The sequence below is a fragment of the Amblyomma americanum genome, chromosome 8 (assembly GCF_052857255.1).
Source record: "Amblyomma americanum isolate KBUSLIRL-KWMA chromosome 8, ASM5285725v1, whole genome shotgun sequence".
Taxonomy (NCBI): Eukaryota; Metazoa; Arthropoda; class Arachnida; order Ixodida; family Ixodidae; genus Amblyomma; species Amblyomma americanum.
Window position 1 is genome coordinate 77,904,956 of NC_135504.1, and position 20,424 is coordinate 77,925,379.

The 20,424-nt window shown below is 48.5% G+C and overlaps 1 long non-coding RNA gene across 3 annotated transcripts in view; it reads right to left on the reverse strand.

The window, feature by feature from the left end:
• The window catches only part of LOC144101949 (uncharacterized), a 196,921-nt gene that overhangs the window by 106,921 nt on the left and 69,576 nt on the right, over window positions 1-20,424 (reverse strand). The window lies entirely within an intron of this gene.

A 20,424-nucleotide genomic window follows, 5' to 3' on the forward strand; every position in this document is an offset into this window, starting at 1 on the left:
GCCGAAGAGAATAGCGCATGCTTGCCGATCGCACGAGTTAGAATAGAGGGCCCGTTAGGCGTTCTGGAAACGAACGCAGCGGTATCACCGATTCTGCCAGAAAAATTTCCGTACCTCTTTTCAAATCGGTCGGAGCAGATGCACCAGGAAGAGGGTCGTAGTTTCGGCGATCGAACCGTCCAGGCGCTCACTCGTGCGAAGGCTCGCGAGATTGCAGCTGAAGTAAATCGTAGGAAGAACGAAGGCTCTCCCGCGACGGGTCAGGCAGGGGCAAACCCAGGAGGCGATGCTTCTGAGACGAGCGGAGAGGCTCGTGGCAGGAAGAGATGCGACGCCAAGTACAACGACTCAAAGGGGGTCCAGTTTGATCGGCTCGTGGTGCCGCAGAAATACCGCGCAGGCATCCTTAAATTGTGCCATGGTGGGGGTTGGTCTTGCCACCTTGGAGTGAAGAAAACTAAAGCTAGGCTTCTACAGGAGTTTTATTGGCCTGGCTGCGTCAGAGATGTCAAGCAGTTTTTAAAGTCTTGCGACACCTGTCAGCGTGTCGGAAAGGCAGTCGATTTAAGGAAGGCTCCGATGAAGCTAGTGCCCGTGATTAGCGAACCCTTCCGTCGTTTGGTGGGGGACGTAGTCGGTCCTCTACCAGTGACTCAGTCGGGCTACCACTACCGAAAAGGGTGGGAAAACGGGAATGCCGACGTTCTCAGTCGTAGCTTTCCTGCATAATCTGGCGTAAAATGCCCTAATGCTCGAGAAAAACTACCGTATCATTTTAGTTTTTTTTGTTTTTTTTCTTGCTTCTCCGTACCTACCTCATTGCCAAAAAAGAAAGGTTTCTTACCAAATTTCAGACGCATGTCTTTTGCGAAAAAAAGGAAAAACAAAGAGGAACTAGTTTTGGTTCAGAGGACTTCCGGGCGTGAGCTGTTGGCGAGTGTTAAGTCATCCAAAATTTGCAGCCATATTGCTCTGTATTAAAGACCTGGCAATGTTCTGAGGCTGGCCGCGTGCTGCCTAGCCGGAGGTAGGGGCTGAGCTCAGATCTGATCGCTAATGCTCCGTTGAGGACCCTTGCCAGCTGTGCAGGTCAAGTGGACTGACTACTACGAGGCCGACTGGGACTCTGACGCCCATTCGTGGTGCACCGACCAGCTGCAACCACTTCGTGGCGTCTTCTTGGCGGTGGACGGATTGTTGTGATCGGAGGCTCCGACAGCGGGAACAGACGAGCCTGGCAGGCGCCATCGAACTATGTTTGACCAAAGGTGCTGTCGTCCTGAGAAGAGGATTAGGAACGGCTCCTGGCGACGGTGAGCTATGACGAAAGGCCTCTCATCCCTTCGTCCGGAGTATGGCATGCGGCATTGCTCCCGAACTGCGCCCTCACGTGGACCGGCAGAAAGACCCGAACAAAGGCGCCGGACCCGCCTCGCTCGCTTGCACTTGCGCGGCCAGACAAAGCGGGGGCGGACACGGCTGATTCATCTTACCCTCTGGAATGCCCGGGGCCGTCAGGACGCATCTTTCCACGGAGGGGATCACCGCCTACAAAGCCAACGACCTTATGCACATGGTCAACCCGTCGGAAACCACATCCCAGGACGCCTCTTTCCCACGGAGGGGATCACCGCCTGCTAAGCCAACGACCTTATGCACCTGGTCAACCGGTCGGAAACAGCATTCCAGGACCTCAAGGCGCCAGGATTTGTTATCGCCTGTGCACGTGTTTGTGGGAGAGAGCGGTCACGGGGTTAGGGAAGAGACTATGAAGAGTGTGTCTGCCCATTGGATGCTTGAGCAGCCACCGGTTTCCCTAGCTAGGTGCCTAGGGAATATCCACTGTATTTAAGCCGCGATTTGGCTGGTTTCACGGCACATCATCTCTGACTTTTGGTCTCCCTGCTTCTCTTGTAAATATGTAAATAAACCTTCAAGTTTACCAACCCTCCTGAAGGCTTCCCTCCGTCATCTGCAGAGTTCATCGTCATGCGGTGAAGACCTCGGTCCCGATACCCAAGCATATCAACATGCAAGCTGCGTTAGTGTAGTTGTGTTTAATCCATATTTGCAGCATTATGTGTATGTTTTAGCTATGCCTTGTAATTTTATTCTACAGGAGAAAAAAGCTGTTGTGGCTGAAGCTGGCAGACCTCGTCAATAGCGAGTTTGGAGGCACCCTCAGAGGCCTACAAATTGAAAATAAGTGGAAGTCACTGGAACGCGCCTACAAGAGGGCGAAAGCCAAAAATAACACCTCGGGGGACCACCGCGTTCCCTGCGAGTTTGAGGAGTAAGTGCCCTTTGCTATACATCTTTGGCTGACTTACTGAATGGTTCTTATGAAATCTGTCACGTAGCGAGCTGGCCAAGGTGTTAGAGAAGGAACACCACATACCGCCGACTGTGCTCCTCGAGACTGGGGTCGCTGCAGGCAGCTCAGAGTAAGTGATAATATACTAATGCATTTCTTTGAGTGGGCTGGCTTACAACTCAAGAGACAGTACAGACTTAGTGAGGGCATGAGAAGGAACACACATGACATGGGATGGTGCTGACTGCCAAGTTGAAATAATATGCACCACCTAAGGAATTTTTTTTTCTCCGAAGCAGCAGCAACAAATGAAGCACTGCATGCCATACGAGTCCATTCTTGTTGCACTGATGGCTTTTTAGTATGCTTTGTGCAAAGACCACAGCAAGTGATGTAATGCACGTATTGATGTGCATAAAGCACGACCGCAGACGACATGGATTCGGTTGGGGACGTGGAGGAGCCCATGCAGGAGGTGCCGGCCCACAGGGCGCCCGACAGAAAGAGGCGAAGGACATCCCAGAGTGCCCTTGTGGAGGCACTCAATAAGATGGAGGCTGCAAGGGCAAAGCGCCATGAAGACCGCATGGCCATGTTCGACCTTCTCATTGAAGCGATGCGCAATAAGAAGAAACTTGCACTTAAAAAACTGTTTCCATTGTGTTTGTAAGGTGTACTGCTTTTAGCAGACTCAATTGTTCTATTAAATGATCATTTGCACATTTATTATTCACTTCTACAATAGCAGCACTAGGCTTCATACATGACAGCACCATACGCATTTGGACGTCACAACATAGCACTAACAACACAAACATGTATCTTGCTGCAAAAAAACTTTAGCACTGGTGCTTGGCAATGTACTCTCTTAGACTCGCTGTAGCCCAACAAATCAGGATCAGCACTTCCCCTTGACTCTCCATTTCCTACATCATCGTGAGGTGGCAAAGACATCAACTCGTCGAAAAAATCTTTCTTCATTACAGATGTTATGCAGGACCCAGGCTGCCATGGTAATATAGCAGCACTGTAACACACTCTTTGCATCAACGAAGTATAACCCACGCTCCAGGGCGATCTCTTGGCACATGTGGCAAGGTGCGCGGCAGCAGCAACCATCACCTGCGAAGTCCCCCCTCTTCAGCCCGTCCCTGATCTCATGTTGCTCCACCTAAGGGCCCAACGACGGCAGATAGAGAGAAGGGCCCTCCGTACTGACAGAGCCGAAGACTGGACGGCGTACAACCGTCTTGACGCCACCTGCAGACGCGAGCACAACAGGCGCCGAAACGAATCCTGGGAAGGCATTTGTGCCTCCCTCGTTTCTGCCCGCACCCCAGCCAGGGCTTGGCGTCTCTTCCGCTCCCTCCTCGCCCCTCGGACCCAACTCCACCCCCACCTGGCCATTGCTGTCTCCTTGGGAATCACCTGCCAGGAGCTGGCTGATGCCTTTTTCCCCTCCGGGGACTCCCGGCCACCAACCCAGGCTCCTGCCCTACCTGCCCCACCCCAAGGTCCTTCACCTCAGGAAGCTGGCATAATCTCCACCTGCACTGCGCCCTTCACCCTCCGGGAGCTCTCGGCAGTGCTGAACCGCTCCAGGCGTCGCACTGCACCCGGCATAGACGGCATCACCTACCAGATGCTACGTAACCTCGGCGAGGACCACCGGACCAGTCTGCTGTCCTCCTTCAACGAGGTGTGGCGGACAGGTATCCTCCCCGATGCGTGGAGAACTGCCCTGGTCGTTCCCGTCCTGAAGACAGGCAAGCCCCCATCTGCCATCAGCTCCTACCGGCCTGTCTCCCTCACCTCCGTTCCGGGAAAGGTCATGGAGGCCATGGCCCTGGAGCGCTTGTCTTGGGTGGGCAACGTCACCTGCCACTTCCCGGAACAGCAATCGGGTTTCCGTCACCATCGCTGTACCGCTGACTCCATCGCGGACCTGGCGTCAACCCTGGAGGACGCGAAGCACAGTCGCCATATAGTATGCCTGGCTCTACTGGACATACGAGGCGCCTTCGACAACATCCGCCACGAGGCCATACTGGAGGCTCTCAACATCATGAGAATCTCCAACAACCTCCTCCAGTATGTCCGGGGCTTCCTTGCTGACCGCCGAGGGTGCGTCCGTCTGGGCAATGCCACCAGCTCCCCCCGGCATATCTGCCGTGGCATACCTCAGGGAAGCGTCCTCAGCCCCCTACTCTTCAACGCCGTCTTGGCCCTCCTGCCCAAGGATCTCCGTCTACCCATCCACGTGGCCATCTACGCGGATGATATCGCCATCTGGTGCCGTGGGCCCCGCAGATCCAGGGTCCAAACCATCAGAAACGTGCAGAAGGCCATCGATGCTGTCGCCGTCTTCTTGGAACGTGCAGGCCTCAGCATCTCCCCCTCCAAAACACAGGCGATGCTTCTCAACACAAGGGTTGGCGCCCGCCCTGGCCGGACCTTCCTCCACGTTGGTGGCCGTGACCTAGCCTGGAGCCGCCAAGCGAAATACCTGGGCCTGCTCATCGACGTTCGGCTCACCTGGAACCCGAAAGTAAGCCACTTCCTGGCCCAGTCCTCCAGGATCCAGGGGGCTATACGTAGCCTCCTAGCCAAGGGCAATGGCATCACCCCCAGGCTGGGACTCCAGCTATACCAAGGCATGGCCGTCCTGCAGTTCACCTACGCACTACCGCTCATCCGGCTCACTGTGAGCCAATACCTGGCCATCGAGCGGAAACAGCGGGCGGCAATATGACTATGCCTTGGACTTCCCCGCTCCTCTCCCGTGGCCGCCACCCTGGCAGAAGCAGGTACATGGCCTCTGGAGCTGCTATCCAGGCGCACCTCTCTCCGCCACATCGAGCGCCTCCACAACGCGCCCGATGGCCGCCCCCTTGTGGACCGCCTTCTCACGAGGCCCAACTCCAAAATGGGTCAGATGGCCCAGTTCTTCGAAGACCTCGTGGGGGGACAGCCTGAGTCCTTCCCCCTCCCTCCTCGCCCGGACCTTGGACACCTCTACGAGGTCAACCTCTCTCTACCTGGCTCCCGGACGAGGCGGGACACTCCCGCTGTGGGCTTACGTCAGGAGGTAGCTGCGGTTCTTCATGCTGAACCCCCTGGCACCGTCACTATTTTCACGGATGGCTCCGTCCTCCCAGGACCATGCTCATCTGCGGCTGCAGCCTGCACAGCCCCATCGCTCCACTTGAGCAGACAGGCCAGGCTTCCTTTTGTGGCATCGTCCACAACCGCAGAACTTGCCGCCATACACTTGGCCGCTGACATCCTAAACCAACGCCCTGGGATCAAGGAGGCAGCCATCTACACCGACTCCAGGGCAGCCCTCCAGCTCCTCCTGAGGCCATTCAAGGGTCCTCCCATCGCCCGCAGGCTTGCTTGGCGGCTCGACGCACTGTGCTCCAGGGGAACCCGCATCCGTCTCACCTGGGTCCCAGCCCATATCGGTGTCTAGGGCAATGAAGAAGCGGACTCCCTTGCCAAATCTGCCCACTCTCCGGGTACTCCGCTCTCCAGGAACCTGTGCCCCTTGGATCTGGCAAGGAACACAGTGGACTGCCTCCTCCTCCTAGATCACCCTGATCCCAGGGTGGCAAACGGCCATCCCCCCCATCCACTCCCAACTCGAGGCATGGACTGCAAAGAGCGCAGCCTCCTACTGAGACTCAGGGTAGGCTGCGCCAACACCGGCTCCCGCCTTTTCCGCATCGGCCTCTCTGACTCCCCGGGTTGCTCCTTCTGCACTTACCCGGAAGAGACTGCCCAACACCTCCTGTCCAGCGCAGATAAGGTTAGCATATTTAAGATGATTAATTCCATGGGTGCAATAGCAATTAGCGCAGTGAAATATTTTAAATTTAGAATATTTCCAGCTCGCCCACTAGGCCATGTTGTAGCGCATTATGTATACACAGCTACGTCGCGGAATAAATATCGCACTTTTTCGACTTACCACTGAGCGCTTTCCGGGTTCGAAATCAGCACGTGGAATGGCTTTCAACTATTGCCTCCTTCTGTCAGCATCAGCTGGGAAAGTGAAGACGCGCACAGTCTTTTCTCCATCGTAATTCCCGCGGCAGCCGAGAACACAACAGTGTCCTGGCATTTTAACAAATGGCTCAGGAACTGTCACACGCGCACAGCACATTCACAGACGTTTCCCAGGATTGCGAGTATTCACAGCCCGCAAGGAAGCTTCAGCAAATGACACAGAAAGAAAGAACGGCGGAGGAACAGCATGTAACACACGACACGTGCAGCACATGTTCAAACACGACGGTAGTGATGTTTACAGCAATCGCGATGTCTCCTTTCAAATGATTGCTTTCAGCAATTTACTAGAAAAACTGCACAAAGTAAGCTTTTAAAAGATTGAACAGTTTCCAGAAATGCGAACGAAGATTGTTACATTGAACCAGATATCTTTCATGTCTTTTAAAACGGTGAAATTCATTATCTTCAATTTGCTATACGCAAATACGCCTCTGAGTACTCCGCACTTCAACAATTTGAAACAGTGCGGAAGGAGAACAGCGGCAGCGGCCGCCAGGAGGTGCTGCCGCATCGGTCGGCGGTGGCTGCTCCCGCGTCGTAGTGCGGTGACGTCACGCGTCGGAGGAGAAATCGCGTCGGAGGAGAAATCGTGGAAAGGCCTTAAATGTCTAGGTGGTGTTGATATAGCACAATTTCACCTGATGTAAAAGGTGCAAAGGGAACAGGGCGAGAATTAACAAAACAATTAAAACATTTTGCTTAGTAATTATATGCTGTCATTGACATAGCACATGCTTGGCCACATGAACAAGTTCTTCATCACTGATAATGATGGGGTAGTAAGGCAACTTTTACCTGGTTGGATATATGAGAGCGCAACTCTGATCATTCTGACGAAAATCTCATGCTGTGAGCACATTATAGTTTTTGCTTCAATGTTCTGTCACGTAAATAAGCCAGGTATTACGCTTTGACTTTCTGCTGGAACAGCATATGTTAAGCTTCAACGGATTTTGGACTACAGCTGTTGGAAATATGATTTCTATGCTGCTAAGTTTCCTAACTGGAGCTTGTAATCATGCGCTCCTTATCGATGACGTGTCCCATGTGAGTAGCAGACAGTACCAACCGATACAAAAAAGCTTCAATTTGTGTAAATTCTTACGTGTAATGCAGCTTGCTAATTTGGCTGTCTAGTTACAGCACAAGCTAGGGCGGCTGCCTAAAAGCAACACTGAAAGGCAGTAGTGTGGCTTGGTGGGCTTGTTGGTTCATAGCCTTGAAAAACACTGCAGCGTAGTAGAAGATGAAATAGCGCCCGTGGTTCCTGTTTCTGTTCCTGATTTATACCCTTAAGCAAAAAGCGAATCTTTGTGAGGCAATAAAAACGTAAAACTGATGCTGTCAGCGCTACAGAATGTTCAGAACAACCAATTTTTGGCACATCACCAATGGACTGTAGAATCTTTGCTGCAGCTTCGGCATGCAAGAGCGTTCGGCTGAAACGCATGTTTAAGTTTGTTTTCAAGGACGTTGACAAGATTGTAAAATGATACTGACGGATATAAAAGGCCCCCAAGGTCCCTCTCACTAGTTGCCTCAGCTGGAAATTCTTTGGGAATGTTGCCTTTATCACAGAGACATGCTCGTCGGCAAGCTTCACAATGAGTTGTCAAAACACGCTTCCTAGCCACATAGCCTGCAATGTAATAATCAGCTGCGCATCACTGTGTCGCACAGCATAGCTGTGATAATCTACAGCCACTTCAACGCTTTCCACAGCCACTTTTCTGTTGAAGGCATCTTGCCCTCGCATGAGAAAACGCTGATGCAGACACTGCAATACAGGCGACGAAGCGAACTGAACTGCTACGGCATGTGCAAGACCGACGTGGCTGGCTGAGTTTACCGCGCCGCTAGTAGCAGCGCCACATTCGCCCTAGCGGCATCGGTGCGCAGAGGGGTCACGCGCGGCCGAGAGAAAGCGGCGAGGTTTCCACACCTTCCTATTCTAGCCACTCTATAGTGGTCGCTTTGTTGTCACCTTTTACTGCTGTTTTGTTCAATTTCTTTGGTATTTTTGGCCTGTCTGTTTCATTTAGTTTTTCTTAGACTACTATGGATGGGGCTGTGACCAATAAACGACGGAAGCATTATTTCTACAAAGATGAACCGTTTGTTGTCCCGAAGACCACACTTTACAGGAGGCAGCAAGAAGTGCGCCTTCGCACTCAGCATTGTGCCTCATCGACGTCAGCTTCCTCAGCAGCCAACGACGGAGATGATGTGGGCGATTTTCTAAACCTTCCAAGTGGCGAGCAACCAGCAGCAGAACAAGCGGCGCAGCCAGCCTCGCCTACTTTGAGTGCCCATGATGAGCAAGCAGATGGCAGCTCGTATGCCGATGACGAAGATTTATTCCGAACAGACGACTTTGACCGGCTTGACGAAACGCCCGAAGACAGCAGTTCTATGCCAGGAGAAACCGAAAACGACGAGGGCGAATGCGAGTTTCTGGCATCGGACTTTGTCGAGCTTGAGGCAGCAACACTTCCGGGCTCCACACGACAAAGGCAGCCGCGATCGTAATGATTATGGCGTTTGTCGTCACTCATGGCCTCACTTGGGAGGCCCTGAATGATCTGCTGCGTCTCATGGATGGCCTGTTTGGCTTTAAAGGTGTACTTCCATGGTAAAAGTTTGTGTTCCGAAAGCTTTGGTCGTCGCGCAAGGAAAAGCTGGTGAAGCGGTTTTTTTATTATGACACCTGTGGCAGTGTGCTTGTGTCGGTGCCCGGAATGTCATCACTGAGGTGCCCGGACTGCGAGGTCAACACGGAACTTTCTGTTCTAAAAGCTAGGGGACATTTTTTCATCATTTTAGATATGAGAGAACAGATGAAATGGGGGGCCTGCTTGCAAAATCAAAGGCTGCATTGTTTGAAAGACTTCTGAACTTGAAGGCAGTCATTGAGCAAGGAGGAGCAGCGCTGTTAAAGGACATCACAAGTGGATCTATGGCCGAGGAGTTGAGGAAGAGCGGCAAAATTGCCTGGATGGATCTTACCATCACCATCAATACAGGTATTCAAGTCGTCATCATTTGTGTGGCCAATCCAGTTTTTGATTAATGAGTTGCCACCTTACGAGAGGCTAAAGAACTGCTTGATAGGTGGGCTGTGGTTCGGCCAGCACCCTTACATGAGAACCTTCTTAACCAAATTTGTTTAAGAGATCAATCAGTTTGGCAAGATCACTTGGAAGGCAGGTCATACAGTGCTGTCATCAGGGCTTTAACGTACTGTGCTGCTGTGTGGATGTGCCAGCCCGAGCATCTGTGATCAACATGGTCCAGTTTAATGGTCTCTTCGGCTACCCTTGGTGCTACAATTGTGCAGAGTTTCACAACGGTATGATTGATCAACTTTGTCATTGCATCTGGCTGAACACTTGTGCATTTATATTAACTTAGTGGATATGCTTAATAATTTCATATCGTAATTTTGGAAAGCTTATAATATGGCCTGAAATGCATTTAGGGTTTTCTGTCTAAGTTAGCTACGACCAAAAAACGGATAAGTTGAAGTGGTGTTCAAATACTGCTAAGGAAAAACGTTGCATTTGCAGTGGTCATTTTGTATTAAAGTTGTCAGTGCACTTTGTGAAAGCTCTGGCTGCACCGAAATTTACCATTAGAAACATGTGATATGGATGTGCCACACTTACCCGTGACAGCATATGTGAGTTGCAAAGTATTGAAGGCGGGCTGTTGCGAGGTACGGGCTGCGAACTCTGTGAAGGTTAGGAACTGGGTCTTTATTTTGAGATTTTGACCCCGAAAGAAGAAAAGAGGGCCCCAGGCCCTTGAAATTGGCTCCCCGAGCAGCTGCTCTCTTCTGCTGCCGGAGGAAGACTCTCGTTGTCCGTTGACGGTCGCGTTTTCGAACGGCGTGGTCACGTGACCTAGCTGCGGATTCTAGGAAGGAAGCGTCCTTGGTGGCCAAATCCAGACCATCCCAAGCTCCGACGCGAGAGGAGTGGGGAACAGGCGCGTTTCGCCACCCTCATAAACATGTCAAGTCCGAGAGGGCTGCGTCTCCGGCCAAACTTGAGCCCCGCGTCTGCGACGAGGCCGGCACCCTGCGGCGCTGAGGGTAGGCTGCAGCGTTCGCGGTACAGTTTCCGCAATTCGCGGGCCAACAGGCCAGCAGTGTCTTGCAACGCAACAGGGCCTAAAATCCCCCATCTAGACACATCATGCGAATGGCACATGAGAGACGTTTATACCCAGCAAGAGTACTATCATAAGCAAAAGTAAGGGACTTTCCCTCTGCATTCCAAACCAAGCTGCACTACATGTGGGTGCTACTTGAAGAAGCGCTCCTAGTGTCATGATTGGCACACTGCGATGTTTTCAGCAATACGAGTATTTCGTCAGGCAGCGGTCGCATGCAGTGTGGCATATGGTTCGCAACATGGACAGTTGGATCTATTACTTTTGCTCCTGATAGTTCAATGCTTGCAACATATGCAGGCATTTCTTAATTCCTGTAGATTCTGCTTTCTGCAGGCAAGTAATCGAGCACTACTATTTCTCTCCTTTCAAAAGGGGCCCAAAGGTACATGAGTGTTACAGTCGGTGAGGAGCGGACCCCAGGGGAGATGTCGAGAGACATGGAGTTCACGGAGATCAAAGATGCTTTGAATGGGCTTAAAGGGCAGTCACCACTGAATCACCTGAAACACTTTAACATTGTGTTTGGCCACACAGTGGAGTATATGCATTGTGTGCTCATTGGGGTCACGAAATGCCTTACTGACCAGTGGTTTGATTCATCGAACTCTCAGCAATCCTTCTACATTGGTAAGTAGTAGAGAAGGTAAAAGGGCTACACTTCTACACATTATAGCACTAAGTAACCTTAAATAATTTTCTAATACTCTGTACTACATTGCTGAAGGCTACATTGAACTAAAATAAGCATAGGAAAAAAGAGATAACGAAGGTTGTTGCTGGCCGGTACTCCTTAACCCTTTCTGCTCATATCTCAGGCATCACCCGGCAGTGGAAAAGTGCGTGTGGTTAGTAGTCCGACATGACTCGACACAGTGCTTTAAATAAATGTTTATAACCAAATCATGATGCGGCACTCCCTTTCTTTGCAAGTAGTTGGAAAGCCCAAAAGAAAGCTGACCATTGCAGGAGTCAGTGGGGAAGCTATACCTGGCCAGAAAGGATTAATTTAACTGTTGCCGTTTAGGTCAGCTGCTGACATGATGGAGTTGAGCTCTGATGTTCAAGTTGCAAGGCTCATTTAGCTGGCTTCTCCAAACAAAGTGTGGCCCTATGTCCTGCTTTCAAAATTAGACATCAAAAATACCTAACTTACGAAAATATACTAAGGGACTGAGGGCATGAGGAGGTTCATATCTTCACAAGCATAAGAAAGAACAGTCTGGCATGCTTGAGTGCCCAGAAAGTTGGGTAAGCTGCATTTGTACAGCTCAAAAGAAGGAGCCGTGGTATGATTGGTGTGACAGCCACGAAGTGCCACTGAACACCTGGAGGGGTGCATATTATTCACATTGGTTGTAAGCAATCACCAACAGCTTGCAGAACACAACTTTGGCAAAAAATTTGAATTTCTTAGCCTCTTGTTCATATCAGTTTAAGTTTAATGCGGCACCTTGTAATTTAAACATTTCAGGCTGCATGTAAAAACAGCAGTGCAATTAATTTCTCTGTCTGATATTGGATTGCATAAACATCAAAGTTGGCTTTTGAGGAAAAGAAATGGCACAGTAACTATGAAGAAAGAGGGCTCCTAGTGGAGGGCTGGGGAATAATTTCGACCACCTGGGGATCTGATGTCGCACAACACTTCCATTGAAACGAAACATGGCCGCCATGGTCAAATTCGAACCTGAGAACTCCGGCTCAGTAGCCGAACATGTAACCACTGAGACACCGCGGCGGATCTCCATAAACATATGGCAGTGGATCCAGAAAAAAATATAGAGCATGAATTATGAGTCAAAACAAAGTGGTGTCGTATTTTTGACCTTGAAATTGTGAGCTGTGCGACATAAAATCTTGGTATGTTGTGCCATGCTGGAACGTAACCTAATCTAACGCCTTTCACGTTGGTTCAATTATGTTCTAATTCCGCCTTACAGCAGCCAGTGCCATCTTCTCAGCCAGTTTGTGTGAATTTGTCTGCTGCATGTGAAGACAAAGGCAGAGTTTATTTTTTTCTGTTACCCTTTTCGATGTTTTCCATGCAGCGTAAGCGCCTGACATCATTTCAGTGCTCTTTTTTAAATGATGTCCTGCTGCTATGTTGAGATTTAACGCTTAAAAGGGCCCACAAAATTTGTGCATGCAACATGCTTGTGCCCTGTTGCTTGGGCATACTACCTCTGTGTTACCTGAACCGCTTTGTTAAAGCTGCTTTTTAGAATAGAACAGTAAACAGTGATAAGCCATTGCCCTTGTTACGTGCACACCAGCGCCAAGTGCACAAATTTTTATTCGTGCAGGGCGCCCCGTAACAATGGCCAAAGTGGACAGAAGGCTGCTGGCAATAAAGCCACCTCATTCATTCATTCGTCTGCCATGTTCGCTCAAGGACAAGTGCCAGTGGAAAGCCAGCGAATGGCGGCATTGGTTGCTTTTTATGCCCTGCCCTGCTGCTTGGGCATACTACCTCAGCGCTACCTGAACCACTTTGCATTGCTGGTTGAAGCCATATTCACCCTACTGCTGGAAGAGCTGACATTGCAGCAAATAAATCATGCAGGCGAGACCCAGCTGTATAATGCAGTATTAGAAGCTAGGTGCCAAAAATACTTATTGCTAGTTCAGGGAGAAAATGTAGCAGCTCAGAAAGCGAGGAGGGCCTTGTGCTTATGGTCTGCAGGTGTTTGTCATGAACAGTTTATTGTGGTTTGTAGTATTTGTGCTGCTTCTGATTCTTTTATTCTTTGCTCTATGGAATGTACCATTCTTGGAAATTTCACCAAAGTGGTGCCAGTGCAGGATGTAATAATGTAGTCTGATATAGCTCAAGGACGAACCTGCAGATAAGATCTTTTTTTCCCACGACTTGATTCAAATTCATGACGACTTGACTGGAAAGGACTCTGCAGTCACTTCATGAAGCACATGGCAATGTCACCTAGGGATATGCGAGGAAAAAACTGCCTGCATATCATTGCAGTTGTCATCTGATAACGACTGGGGGCTGTGATACCTATATTTAATTTTGTGATGTTTTCTAGTTCATAAGATTTTCCATTGGATTTTTATTAGGATGCTTTAATCTATACAGACCTACTTAATTTGTCTCTCAGTGTCCCTTTAAAAGTTGTTTGCATGCTGTTGCCCACTTGAATGGTACTGAAAGGTTAATTAAATAGTCTCTTTGGTGAAAGAAAGTGCATTTTTGTTAGCCATTGTGAGCCGCAGCCTCTAGTCTTGTGTGTGCTGTGCTTAGTGGTGGTCTTTCTCTAAGAGTTGATGTGACAGCACTCTGCAGCTGCTCAGTTTTTTTAGCAGATTTCAGGATTGTCTATCTAAGGGCGCCTCAATGACTAGCGCTGCTTTCAGGATGAGGACAGCACTCTCAACAGCGGCATATTTGTGTTTTTTGTGTTGTGTTGGGTTTTATGGCGCATAGGCAACTAAGGCCATCATGCGCCAAGCTCGAGGTATAGGAGAAATCTCTGGATGATTTTACAGAAATGTGAAAATCGTTGCTGGTGCAGAGTGCTTAAATAGTTCAAATTACCTCATGATGATGAAGGAAAAAGATGCTAGAAATGGGTACTAATAAAAACATTTAAAGGGGGTCGGGTCACCTCAGCAGCCATCCTTACCAGGGTAAGGATCTCGAGGCTTCCAACCAATCAAATACAGACCTCACCCTTTTTTTCAGGAATGAGAAATGTGTTGTGTTGGGTTTTATGGCGCATAGGCAACTAAGGCTGTCATGCGCCAAGCTCGAGGTATAGGAGAAATCTCTGGATGATTTTATAGAAATGTGAAAATCGTCGCTGCTGCAGAGTGCTTAAATAGTTAAAATTAACTCATGATGATGAAGGAAAAAGATGCTAAAAATGGGTACTATTAAAAACGTTTAAAGGGGGTTGGGTCACCTCAGCAGCCATCCTTACCAGGGTAAGGATCTCGAGGCTTCCAACCAATCAAATACAGACCTCACCCTGTTTTTCAGGAATGAGAAATGGCTGACGTGTATCAGGCGAAGTACTGGGTCATGATTTAAATATTTTAAGAAAACCAGCTTCTGTTAAAAATCTAAAAACACAAGACATGTCCACAATTGCGTTATCACTTAAGAGCAGTGCTGGATGAAAAGGGATGCATTGGTTATAAAGCGGAGAAAAACACATTTTCTGTAGCCTTTCCAGTTTAGAGCATGAAATTAAAATGTGATTCACTGTAAGTTCATCTCCGCATGTACAAACTGGTATGTCTTCTTTCCTTGGCAGAAAGTTGTGTGTAAAGTGTGTGTGACCTATCCGGAGACGGCAGATAATGACCTCTTTGAAACGTTTCTGGTGCACACATGACTTCCATTCACCTAGGATCGGTTTTATTAACCGTAGTTTGTTATTTAGTTCATTGTTCCAAGTGGACTGCCATTTTTTCCTTGCATTAATATGTATTAGGTTCATGCAATCTCCATAGGGCCCATTTATGTTTTTAATTTGCTTGTCACAAGCTTGAGCGGCGCACAAATCTGCTCTTTCATTGCCCTTTATGCCGACATGACTTGGCACCCAGCAGAGTCTTATGTTTTGTTCTTGAGCTATGGTTGTTGTAATGTTGTGTATGAGGTCGCCAAGCAGCGGGGTTATTATGGCGGCAGTGGGCCTCGCCTTCGGGCAATGTTTGGCAATACGTCTAATATGCTAAGGTTCCGGCACATCTCTTCAAATCGCAAGAGGAGAGGCCGAGTAGCTTGTAGCTTGCTGTTGAAGAGTGTTCTAGAAAGGCACTTTGTGGCAATAGTGTAACATAGATGTTTATGCAGTGAACAGATTTTTAGAATGTATGAGCATGTGAGTATGGCTCTTCTATCTGTAAGCGATGGTTCATTGGTCTCTACATGGAGACTGTTTATGGGTGATGTCCTATATGTACCAGTGGAGAGACGTAAACCTAAATTATGTATTGGATCTAGCCGTTTGAGGTACGATGGTCTCGCTGACCCATACACTACACATCCGTAATCCAGGGCACAGCGTAGTACAGAGCAGTATATTTGTAACAGACATGTCCTATCGTCTCCCCAGTGTTTTCTCGACAGCACTGAGTATGTTCAGGGATCGAGAAGCCTTCTTTTTCAGCGCATTTATGTGAGGCAGGAAGGTGAGCTTTCTGTCAAATGTTATACCTAGAAATTTATGTTCTTTTTTCACGGGTAAGTCTATTTCGTTCAGGTGTAGGGTGGGATCTATCTGCATGCCTCGTCCGAGTGAGAAAAGAATGGCCACCGATTTCTGTGGAGAAAAACGGAAGCCATTTTGGTCTGCCCATGTTGCCAGTTTATTTATTGTTAGCTGTATGTCGTTCACATGTTGATGTATTCGAGGATGTGTAAGCTATCTGGAGATCATCTACATAGACAGAATACATTACGAACCTTGGCATTATTTTCCTGATAGAATTCAATTTTACAATAAGGAGTGTTGTGCTCAAAATACATCCTTGAGGTGCTCCGTTTTCTTGGATAAACTTCCTTGAAAGGGTTGAGCCTAGGCGGACGTGAAATGCACAGTTAGACAAAAAGTCTTTAAGGCAGTTCAACATCCTGCTGCGGATGCCCAGTTCAGCCAGGTCCTGAATAATCCCAAACCTCCACGTTGTGTCATACGCCTTCTCTAAATCGAAGAAGACAGCGAGACAATGCTGTCTATGTACAAATGCCTCACGAACAGTGTTTTCAAGACAAACCAGGTGGTCGGTGGTGCAGCAAGCCTTTTTAAATCCGCATTGATGGACATCCAGAAGTTCCCGGTGTTCTAACACGAATGATAGTCTGATATTCAATAGACTTTCAAAAGATTTCGCTGGGCAGCTAGTCAGAGCTATGGGCCTATAGCTGCTAGGAAGGGTAGAGGGCTTTCCAGGTTTTAATAGAGGAACAATAACGGCCATCTTCCAGGCTTCGGGAAGTTTCCCCGATACCCAAACTTTGTTAAAAATCTAAAAGCGCCTCCACAGCCGGTTCAGAGAGATGAGCCAGCATTTGATAATGTATTTCATCTGGGCCAGGTGCAGTTTGCTTACCAGCGGGCAGTACTCTATTAATTTCTTGGATTGTAAGAAGGTTTTTATAGGGCTCATTTGAACTGCCACTTGTCGGCAGTCTTTGTTTTTCAGCTGCGTTTTTGTATTTCAGGAATGATTCTCTAGTGAGATGAACTGGAAACTGCAGAAAAATATTCACCCTGTTCTAAATTTGTCTGTATGCCAGCGGTTGATAGAAACGGAACTGTGAATGGGGAGTAGCTGCCATTTATCTTTTTTACCATATCCCACATTTGTTTTGACGTAATTGAGCTGCTTATTGAGGACACGTAACCTTGCCATGAAGTTTTTTCTGCATTACGGCGAATATATCGAGCTTTTGCTCTTGCCTTTTTAAAGCTTATTAAATTCTCCTGCGTTGGGTACCTACGAAAAATTCCCCAAGCTTTGTTTTGTTTCTTTTTTGCATCTCTGCATTCCTGTGTATACCAAATTTTGTGATTCTGCTTTACTACTCCAGATGATCGAGGAATTGATAGGCGTGCAGCGGTTAAAATACAGTTTGTGATAGCTTCATTCAGTTCGTCTATGCTGATATCATCTGAAAATATTTTATCTAAGCTGGCCCTTTCTCTAAAAAGTTCCGAGTCGGCTAATTGTAACTTCCACCGTGGTGGTTTTGTTGGGGTGACTAGTGGTGGGGACGTTAGGCTTATTATTACAGGGAGGTGATTGCTGCCGTATGGGTTATCGATGACATCCCATTTAAAATCACAAAAGAGAGAGGGTGAAGTAAAAGACAAATCTATGCAACTCATTTTTCCCGTGCTCGGAGAGCAGTATGTATCTTTGCCGGTATTAAGAAGGCAAACATTATTACTTAGAATAAATCTTCTAAAATACGACCTCTTGCATCAGTGTGTGCATTGCCCCAAAAACCGGAGTGGGCATTAATATCACCAACTAGCAGATATGGCTTCTGTAGCTAGAACAGCTACAGGAGCCATATCTGCTAGTTGGTGATTTTAGAACAAAAGGGATTCTAAATCATGAAGTGTTACTGTTAGGTGTGGTTAAAGATATACGGTACATATTGTGAGTGTCTTAAAATGAAGAATGGTGACTGCGACGGCTTCGTATTTTGTTTTAAGTTTGATCTCGCGGGCTGCCACACTATTCTGGATGACAATGGCAACACCTCCAGACAGTATGCTTGCTTGCTCTCGGTCGCACCGAAAGATATCGTACTTTTTAAAATATTTCTTTGTTTTGGACCTAAGTTGGTCTCCTGTAAGCATAAAGCCACCGAGGACATTGTGTTTAAAAGCCTTTTTATGTCAGAGTAGTTATGCATTAGTCCTCGGCAATTCCACTGTATAAGGAACGCCATATTTGACGAGTGTAGTTAAAACTTAGGGTACCGGTTTTGGGGGTGCCAATACCGGGGTCTTTTTTCTTTTTCCCTCCAGGGAGCTGTGCCTTTGCTGCAGCAAAGGCGAGTTCTGATTTGTGTCCATCGCCTCACTAGAGGCTCTGGACTTCCACGGTGAACCCGCAGGTGTACGGTTTGTGGGCTTCTCCCGACTGGGGGAAGCCTTACGGGCGGCCGACTGAGGGGCCGGCCGGCCCTTCCTCAGAGGTGGCAGGGCAGCCTTCGCTGCGTTTGCCGGGGGCGGGGGTGGCCCTGCCTCAGGCTTTTCCTGGGAAGTGGCCGAAGCCTGGTGTGGTGTGCCGCCCCTGCACACCACATCGGCGAAATTTGTTTTTGCCGTGAACTGGAAGGCTGATGGGAGTCTTTTTCGTGCTTCCTGATAAGTTATGTTTTTCCTTTGTCTTTATTGTTATTATTTCCTTCTCTCTCTTCCAGGTAGGACATGACCTCGAGCACGCGGGGTGATTTCCTTCGCAGTTCGCGCACAGTGGTGAAGCATTGTAGTCCACAGATTCATGATTGTTTTACGAACATTGGCGCATGTTTGGCGGCCACGACAGCTCTGTGAGCCATGGCCAAATCTTTGACATTTGAAGCAGCATCTGGGGTTTGGGATGTACGGTCTTACATTTATTTTAAGATATCCTACTTCTATGGTTTCGGGAAGTTGGCTGGAGGCAAAGGTCAGGACTATGTGTTTTGTTGCTATTTCCTTGTCATCTTTTCGGATTTTAATACAATAGACTTTCTGTACAAGTGACGTTCTGGTCCTTCAGACCCTCCAACATCTCTTCTTCAGAAAGGTTCATGAAATCGTGTTCAGATATTACTCCTTTCACTGTGTTTAGTGATCGATGTGCAGTAATGGATACAAGAATGTCTCCAAAGGACACTATAGATGGGAGTTTGGAAAATTGCACTTTGTCTTGGATTTGGAGGAGTAGGTCGCCACTGGCTAGCTTCGTCACCTTGTAGCCAAGGCCTAGGGTGTCGGTAAGAGATTTAGAAACAATGAATGGGGACATTTTCCTAGCTGGTTGATCTAGATTTTCACTATGTACGACATGGTACCTAGGGAAAACTTGTTTTTTGCAGAAACTGCGTAGTGGCATCGGTCCGCTCTCGTTTATGAGGGCGATCATTTGTTGAAGGAAAGGGATCCATAAAAAAAAGTTGTTTGTCGGCTGCGGTGGCAGCCACCTACCACGGAGCCCAACATGGGGACGGGACAGGAGGTGGCAAGCAAGGCCTGCCCGTGTCAGCTGTACACTGCAACTATAACCGAATACGACGCAACTCAGGGTAGTTCGTCACACAAGGTTAACCCTCGCCGTCAGGAAAAAAGGAGAAACCAAGAAGTGAGTAGGGGATAGGAGAGTCGTGAGAAAGAAAATAGGAAAGTGAACGATGGAGGGGAGGATAGGAAAAGGCGACTGCCAATTTCTGCCGGTCGGGTCAGGCCGGAGGTGCCGTAACAGGAAGCTGGGGCCAAAGTGGTGTGTTGCCTCCGCTCAGGGGCCTTAAAGGTCCAAATGCTCGGTATCGGCTCAACCACCAGGATCCCCTTTTCCACGGACACGGCGATGCCACGCATGGCTAGGTGCGGGTGCTCGGGTCCGTGGTGATGCACTGTTCACCATCATCCCCCTGCGGGGATGTCCCTGCGGATGCTCGGGAACCCGCGGTGTCGCCACTCACCGACGCCTGCAAGCTGCAGACGCCCCCCGCAGGGGGGTGGCATATTGTGCCCCACTCTCTCGTTGCATTGAGCGCAATGCGGCGGCAGGCTGTTTCGAAGGTAAAACTGGCGCTGCCGTGTGGAATTCCGCAAACTTGGTGTTCTTCCGCAAACTTGGTGCTCTGCCAAAAAGGGTGGTAACAGAGACTGTTTAAGTACTGAATCGAAATTAGTTACGCCTAAGTATATTATTTTTCGCAGCTAATATGCCGAGAAACTTGGCGCCTTGTGAACAGTCGTTACATTCTCATGACAAGCGCTGCATATTCCAGTGTAGTCTATAGACCACAATACTTTACATTTGAATTACTTTTCTGACAATCAGGATTAGTAGTTTCCAGCTGCAGTTGCATATTCACTAAAGAATGCCATTCAGACAGTGTGTTCTTCCCCATGAAAGGTTCCCCTCTCTGTGTTCTCTTTCTCTCTGTTCATTGTTCTATGGCCATCCATCATTCGTTCACATTCTGCAGGCACATCCTGTACACACATTCTGCTCACACCAAGCTTGAGCCAAGTAATGCTACGCTTAAAAAGACGCTTAGAAGCTCATGGTTTCATGAGCATCACAGCAATGTGCTCAAGCCGTTTTTTTTCCCAAAGTTAGCTCATGTTTGTCTTTATTATTAAATACCGTGTTTCTGATTCAAGCCT